This window comes from Gavialis gangeticus, unplaced genomic scaffold, assembly GCF_001723915.1.
Source record: "Gavialis gangeticus isolate Ggan-Ray unplaced genomic scaffold, GavGan_comp1, whole genome shotgun sequence".
Classification (NCBI taxonomy): domain Eukaryota; kingdom Metazoa; phylum Chordata; order Crocodylia; family Gavialidae; genus Gavialis; species Gavialis gangeticus.
In genome coordinates, this window is record NW_017729000.1 from 36,951,232 (window position 1) to 36,959,054 (window position 7,823).

Below are 7,823 nucleotides of genomic sequence, written 5' to 3' on the forward strand. Positions count from 1 at the left end.
CCTGCCGCCGCGCGGGGCCGCCTTCCCGGAGCGCACCCCGGGCCGCCGCGCCCGCCTCCACCTGCGCGGCCAGGAGCTTCCTACCGGGGGGTGACGGCGCAGGCAGGGCAGGAGGGAACGGCCTGAGCCCCCAGCAGGGATGAGGCGGCGAGCCAGGCTGAAATGAGAGGCTGGGAGCTGGCACCCGAGGCCCCAGCAGGGCTCAAGGGCCAGCACTTAGCAGGAGCCAGCTGTAGACGGCAGAGGTGGGAGCTGGTGACCAGGCCCATTCCCACACGCTGCCCCTCTGGTTGCGCGGTGGGATCCGACTCCGCAGCCGGGGCCTCCATGAAGAATGCGGCTGCTTCCACTCTGCTGCTCAGCCTGAGGAGCACAACCAGAGCCTAGCTCCAGCTCCTGCCTGCAAGCCAGGTTCAAGTTGACCCTGACGGCCTGTGTGTCCCTTTTTAAAACTTTTCCATGAAAAATCGAGTGTAAGTCAAATCTGCAGTTTTCCAAACCAATCCATAAGTAAGGGCTTTTTAAAAAAGGGAGGAAGGGCTGGAAATAAACCACAACAGATTTTAACTTCAGTTAGTAAAATCTGAGTGGACTGGACCAAGTAGTATGGACTAGAGGCAGTTTCCACTCCTTTGTTTTGTTTAACAGTGTTCTGGATAGTTGGAGGCCCAGATCTACTACAGACCCGGTACTGCCACCGCCACCTCCTCCCTCGTGAAAACTATCAAAAACCACCATAGTTATGCTCAACATGCAGGTTACTGGCTGACAAGTGAGGAGCTCATGCATGTGAAGTCCGATTCTGAATCCAACTCCCGCCTGGGAATAAGGCAACCCAAGTTGGCTGACAATTTGTTTAAAATAAAACTTTTTTTTCTGTGGTTTTATATTGAGTTACTTTATACACAATTGGTCATTTTCATATGATATCCACTTCTGGGACACTGATCAAGTCCTGGTGTGCTGACATATTGGCATGTTGTTACATAAACAGCCAATTGCATTGTCCTTATGTAGTAGCATACTGGACAAGTGGGCTCATGCCTGCATAACACTGGCCACAATGCCTAGATTCAATAAGGAATTCAAGTGCGGGCAGAGGAGCTGGCTGGGAAGTCACTTATACTCCAGAATCAGGGGAAGGCACCAGTCCCCTACAGGAGGAAATGGTTCAGTAGCTCTACGACACTGTCCTATCTTTAAAATTTGCATGGAGTCAGGTACTGGACAAGCAGAGTGTACCTGTCTGTGCCTCTCTCTTAGTTACTCCTGTCTACAACTTTGAGGCCTCCTCAGCTCTACTGTTTTGTAACACTCAGCTCCCCGTTCCCCCTGCCAGCTATCCCCCTCAGGACTGAAAGCATAGAAAGTAAGCACTGCTTTTCACCAGTGGGATCCATACTATGCTTTTTCTCTTAAGCATTCACTTCAGAAACCGACGGCTCAGCTGCAGTGTGTCAGTGACACTCACCATTATCTCTTCTGTGATGCAAGAGCCATCACTGCTGAAGTGATAGTCAGGGAAACAGCTGGCTCAAACTCAATCCAGGCAAGGTGGAAGTTACCGTGGTTGGAAGGAGAGGGTACTCTACATTTAGACCTGGCCAAAATGATGTTGTTTTACCCCCATCCCATAAACACATTAAGACATGCATTCACCAAGTGGTTTGTATTTTTAGATTCTTGCCTGACTAGTCACTTTCCTTAAATGACTACACAGCAGTCTCAAAGTGACCTTTCACCTCCGGTTTGCTAGCAACCTTGTCTCCTTCTTCCCAGATGAGAACCTGACTACAGAGAAGTGTCGCCTCCAGCTGAGACTGCTGAATTTGCTGTGTCTACAGCTGTATGTTTAAGTACCAGTACCAGTGTAGCTCCTAGACTTCTCAGTGATTTCAGCCACTTGAAGCATAAAATCATCTGCAGATACCATGTTGCTGACTTTTTTCAGTGCCACTATACATGGCCTTCATCCTAATCTCTAGGACTATGATTTGATTGACTACAAACCCAAAGTGTTGGTTTAGGAGAAATTAAATGATTTCTGGTCTTGAACACCCTTAGGAAATGCTGCAAAATCTTCCTCTAATAAATCTTTTTCATCGTTTAGAAATATAATTATAACAACACATGGACAGACACAACCAATGTATTTTATCATTTATTCATTTGTTTCAGCTTTGACATGTTTTTTTTCTAAGAACTTTTGAGGATTTTCATCACATTTGAAACATCATTAGTTAGAAACAGGTTCCCAAGGATTAGAGCATATTTATAAATCCCTCTCTAAAGCTTAGACCCAAGCCAATAAGCTTAGCACTATGCTCTAAAATTAAAAATGAATCATCAGGTTTTGACCTGGGAAAAAGAGTTCAAAGTACAAGTTTGTTGGAATGAAGGAACATAGCTAGCAGTTTGAAATTTGTTTACATGCTGGCCAATACATTTATCCCTAACTTCCCCAAATCCCCCACCCTCCCATCACCTTTAAAGTTAAACAAGCATATTCATTATGATTACAAACAGTAGGCACCGCTATAGTGGATATACTGTATAACTCTACTGGTATGAATGGAGCTTCTTGATTAAGCTAAAACCACTGGCAATGCGTCAAAAGAAATACTGCTCAAGTTAATTAAAATTTGTAGGCCTTGTCAAAGATAGCACATACTTGCCTACCCCTATGGCAAAGAAGCATCAATGACTTATGTGTACTAGAAATATCAGTTCACAAACACTATATAGTAGAACCTAAGCCTCAGTTTGGTTTATCTGGCTTTTTTTAAAAAAAAAAAAAAAGAAGTGTTTGCTTTACTTACAATATAGACAGCAATGAAAATTTGAGGTCATTGCAAAAGAGAGGGAAATTGAGGTCTAAAGTGAGCAACAGGTGACAGGCACAGGGCAAAGTAATAAATACTATTTTTTCATGGCAGCACTCATGTATTATGTGTACAGTTGCAGAATGTGGCCCTCATTTTTCAGGAGAGCTCCCTCCCCAAACAAAACAAAACAAAACAGAACAAAACAAAACAACCCAATAATGTACTACCAGCAACTTTGTTTTTCCCTGTTATAGCTTGGAAATGATAAAAGTATTTTTAAAATACTTTACTGCTAGCTATCCCCCACACACTGTATATTCTATGAGCTCAGTATGCAATGCAGTCAATGCCAGGCTCCACCTAAGGACCTCATTTGACAAGTTCATATAGCTGGTAGAACCCAGCCACAATGTTGAACCCTATTAATTATAGTGGAGTTTATATAGTTCACCTGGTAGGGTTCATGCCTCAAGTTTTTGTACGTTTCTTGATCAGTTTATGATTCTGAGGAGGTGCTCAGAGTAACTCAAGGAGCGGATCCTCCACACCTCATACTGCTCTGGCACCTGAGGATAGTGATGTGCACATTAGAAGTCTGGATACTATTTAAATCCAGCTGTTTGAGGCCATTTAAGTTTGAAACCCTTAACTCAATTGTCTGGGAAGCAGCAACTCCATTACAGCATAGTAAATTATATATAGTATCTTGGGATATTACTTTAACAGAAAAAGAAACAAAGCTACAGCACTACCAAGAATCATAACAGGAGTAAGCATGAGTCGTACTTTAATAAAAGCTAGAAACAGATTTTACATTTAGTATAACACACAAGTCTTGACAGCTTTACCACACCATTTCAGAGTATGTGAAATGCATGCAGTTAACTATGCTAACTGTAACCATTGTTCAAGCCATTGGACATCTCTTCCAAATAATATGACACTGGCATTCTGTCTTTCAACATAATACTACTAATCATTAGTAGTGTAACCCCCTAGCAAACTGTGTCACATTGCCCTCTAGTGGTAATTAGGGCTGTTAGAAAAGTTCTGCTATTACTGTTCCAGTTCATACAGAAGAGGTCTGTTTTCAAGATGTTAAGGTCAGAGGCTCAAACCCTGCTGACAACTCACATGAAGAAAATAAATGCCATTTGATTAAGTGAAGTGTTTCATAATGCATATACAGGAGGTGGCAAAAATGGCTGGGTAGAAAATGCTATAATGAAGATGACCTACTTGCCTAATCTACAACTACAACCTTTTAACAGAGTCTATGCTCCGACATCACAAACTCCCTATCAAAGGCACCGAGAACATTGTAGGTGAGAAAATGACTCGCATTATTGACCTTAAACAGGACCTATCTAATCTGAATTGTGACATGCTGGAAAGAAGTCTGTATTATACTTACCATGCTACTACACTAATATGCAGAAGTTGTGTTTATTTAGTTTCTAATATTCTAACTGGTATAATTTCCAAGCAAACTACAGTCATTATCCTACTGGTAACGAATTGCTCTATTTTGTTTTATTTACAGCTGTTTAATCCCACTGAAAAAAGCAACTGTACCCAAAATCTTTTGGACGTAGTCCCTTCCTTTTATTGTTTGTAAAGAGAAACACCCAACATAATATACAGCATACTGGACAAACTAAACTCTATGCACAGCATGGGATGTCAACAGTATGACAGTATGACAGAGTTTAGCATACTATATAACATTTTCTAGGACAGTTAAGAGACTTAATAGAAATGAAAGATAGAAAACAACGGAAAAATAATGGAACAGATCTATGGATCACAGGAAAGTAGGGTTAAAAGGGATTTCCTGTACTCCACCCCTCTGCTCAGGGCAAGATTCTGAGTAAACCATCCCAACCGTCTTGAAAATTTACAAGAATGGAGATTCCATAACTTCTCTAGGTAGCCTGTTCAAATGCTTCACCACCTGCATAGTCAGAAAGTTCCTCCTAATCTCCAACCTAAATTTTCCCTGTCACTACTGATGGACATTACTCCTAGTCCTATCCCATGCAGCCACACAGAAAAGCCCATGTCCATGCTCTCTGTAATTGCTCTTCAGGATTTTTTAAGACTGTTGTCAAATCCCTCCCTCAATCTTTCTTCTCCAGACTAAAATAGCCCTAGCTCTTTCTGCCTTCCTCATCAGTCTTTTCTCCCAGGCCCCTAATCAATTTTTGTTGCTCTTCATTTTCCAAACTGTCCACATCCTTCTTGAAGTGTGAGGCCCAAAACTGGACACAATACTTAGGTGAGGCTTCACCAGTGCCGGATAGAGTGGATACATCATGTCCCTTGATTTGCAAGTTACACTCCTGTTAATATAACCCAGTAGGTTGCTGTTGGGATTTTTTGTTTGTTTGCTTGTTTGTTTTTTAGTGGTAGTACACTATTGGCTCATATTCATAGATTTCATAGACATTAGGGCTGGAAGGGACCTTGGGAGATCATTGAGTCCAGCCCCCTGCCCCAAGCGCAGGAAGTCAGGTAGGGTCAAAGGATCCCAGCAAGATAAGCATCCAACACCTCTTAAAGGAGTCCAGAGTAGGTGCTTCTTGAGGACCTACTCCATGATCTTTCCAGGTACTGAGGTCAGACTGACTGGTATGTAGATCCTCCTTCTTCCCTTTCTTAAAGATGGGCACCTGACCTCCAAAAGGTCTCAAAGATGTTAGTCCCTGGCTCTGAAATCACCTCATCCAATAACTTAAGTGCTCTAGGGTGTATCTATCCCATCTAGCCCTGCCAACTTGAAGTCATCTAGCTTCTCTAAGCAATCCTTAACCTATTCTTTTACTACTATAGTCTTATCTCCTTGCCTACATTTTCTGCCAAGTAGGCTGGTCATCTGGTACCTGCCCCTATTTGTGAAGACTGAAGTAAAAAAGGCATTAAATACTTGATCTTTTTCTGCATCATCCATAACTAGATTATATTCCATAAGGGATCTATGGTTTGTCTTCCTCTTAACTTTTGACATACCTGTAGAATCCATTTTTATTACCTTTTATGTCCCTTACCAGCTGCATATCAAATAAGGCCTTGGCCTCCCTAATTGTCTGCCTTTGTGCCCATGCAACACTGATATACTCTTCCCTAGTACTATGACCACATTTCTGTTTTTAATAGGATTCCTTTTCAAGTTTCAACTTATTGAAGACATTACTGTCTAGCCAGGTAGATATCCTGTTGCACTTCTCATTCTTCTATTATATTTGGTATACTTGCTCTTGCATCCTTAAAAGTACACTACTTTGAACTCCTTAAAGTACAGCTAGCTCTCCTGGACTCCTTTGCTCTTCACAGTTGGCTCCCAAGGGATCCTGCCTACCAGTCAACTGAGTTTTTGAAGTTTCCTCTTCCAAAGTCCAGTGTCCTTACTCTGCTGCTCTCTTTCCCTCCTCCCCTTAGAATATTGAACTCTATAATTTCATGGTTACCGTCACCCAGGTTATGTTCCACCTTTACATTCTCAATGCAATCTTCCCTGTTTCAAGCAATTGATCAAGAGCTTCCTGCCAAGCTGGCCTCTCTATCATCTATCACCTTTATCATTTGTCATCATAAAAGTGATTAGAAACAGTCAGCATGGATTCACCAAGGGCAAGTTATGCCTGACCAATCTAATTGCCTTTTATGATGATATGACTGGCTCTGTAGTTGCAGGAAGAGCAGTGGATGTGATATACCTCAACTTTAGCAAGACTTTTGATATGGTCTTCCACAACATTTTTGCAAGCAAGCTAAAGAAGTATGAGTTTGATGAATGGTGGATGGAAAACTGGCTGGATCCTCATGCTCACATGGTAGTCATCAATGGCTTGATGTCTAGTTGGCAGCCAGAATCAAGTTGAGTGTCACAGGTGTTTGTCCTGGGGCCAGTTTTGTTTAATATTTTCATCAACAACTTGGAAGACAGGATACAGTGCACCCTCATCAAGTTTGCAGATAACACTAAGGTGGGGGAAGTAGTAGATATGCTGGAGGGTAGGGCTAGGATTCAGAGAGATCTAGACAAATTGGAGGAATGGACCAAAACAAATCTTACGAAGTTCAATATGGACAAGGGAAGAGTCCTGCGGTTAGGATGGAACAAACCCATGCACCAGTACAGGCTGGGGACCAACTGGCTAAGCAGCAGCTCTGGAGAAAAGGACCTGGGGTTACAGTGAACAATAAGCTGAATATGAGCCAACAGTGCATCCTTGTTGCAAAGAAGGGAAATGGCACTCCAGAGGAGCAGTGATGAGGTGGCAAGCAATGGTTAAGGGAGTGACTGCTTAGACATAGAAAATTAGGGTTGGAAGGGATCTCAGGAGGTCATTTAGTCCAACCCTCTACTGAAAGCAGGACCATCCCCAACTATATCATCCCAGCCAAGGCTTTGTCTAACCAGGTGCATCTACACGAGGCACTTTACTGCACATTAAACTAATTTAATGCACAGTAAAGCATCACCGTTTACACGTGTGCAACAATTACTGCACTTTAGATTAGTTTAATGCACCATTTTCTAGTACCTGTAGATACAGGTGCTAGAAATCAGCGCATCTCAGCAGGATAGCCAGCCTGGTGCTCCTCCAGGGTGTGGGAAGGTAGGCAGGGGAAAGGTACTGTCAGCCCCGGGTGGCTTCCCGTGGCATCTTGGCATTAGCCACATGTGCTGCATGGGCGGCTTCATGTGTTTTGGTGTGTGTGAGCAGCCAGCCCAGGGATGGGCTTGCAGTCCTGAGGGACAGGAGGAGCTGCTTTTGGCTTCAGCAGCTGGGAAGCTGCCCTGGGCCAGGGGCTAGCCCATTGGTTTTCACTTCAACTGCAGGAACAGAAACGTTCTTAGCCACCTCCAGATTAATGAGCCCTGAACATGCCACGAGGCTGTTTGAAGAAGGTGGTGGAACAGAGCAGGCACAGATCCTGGCTCTCTATTCTTGGCACAGTGTGCCTGCCATCAGCTGATCTCCATGGCCTTCA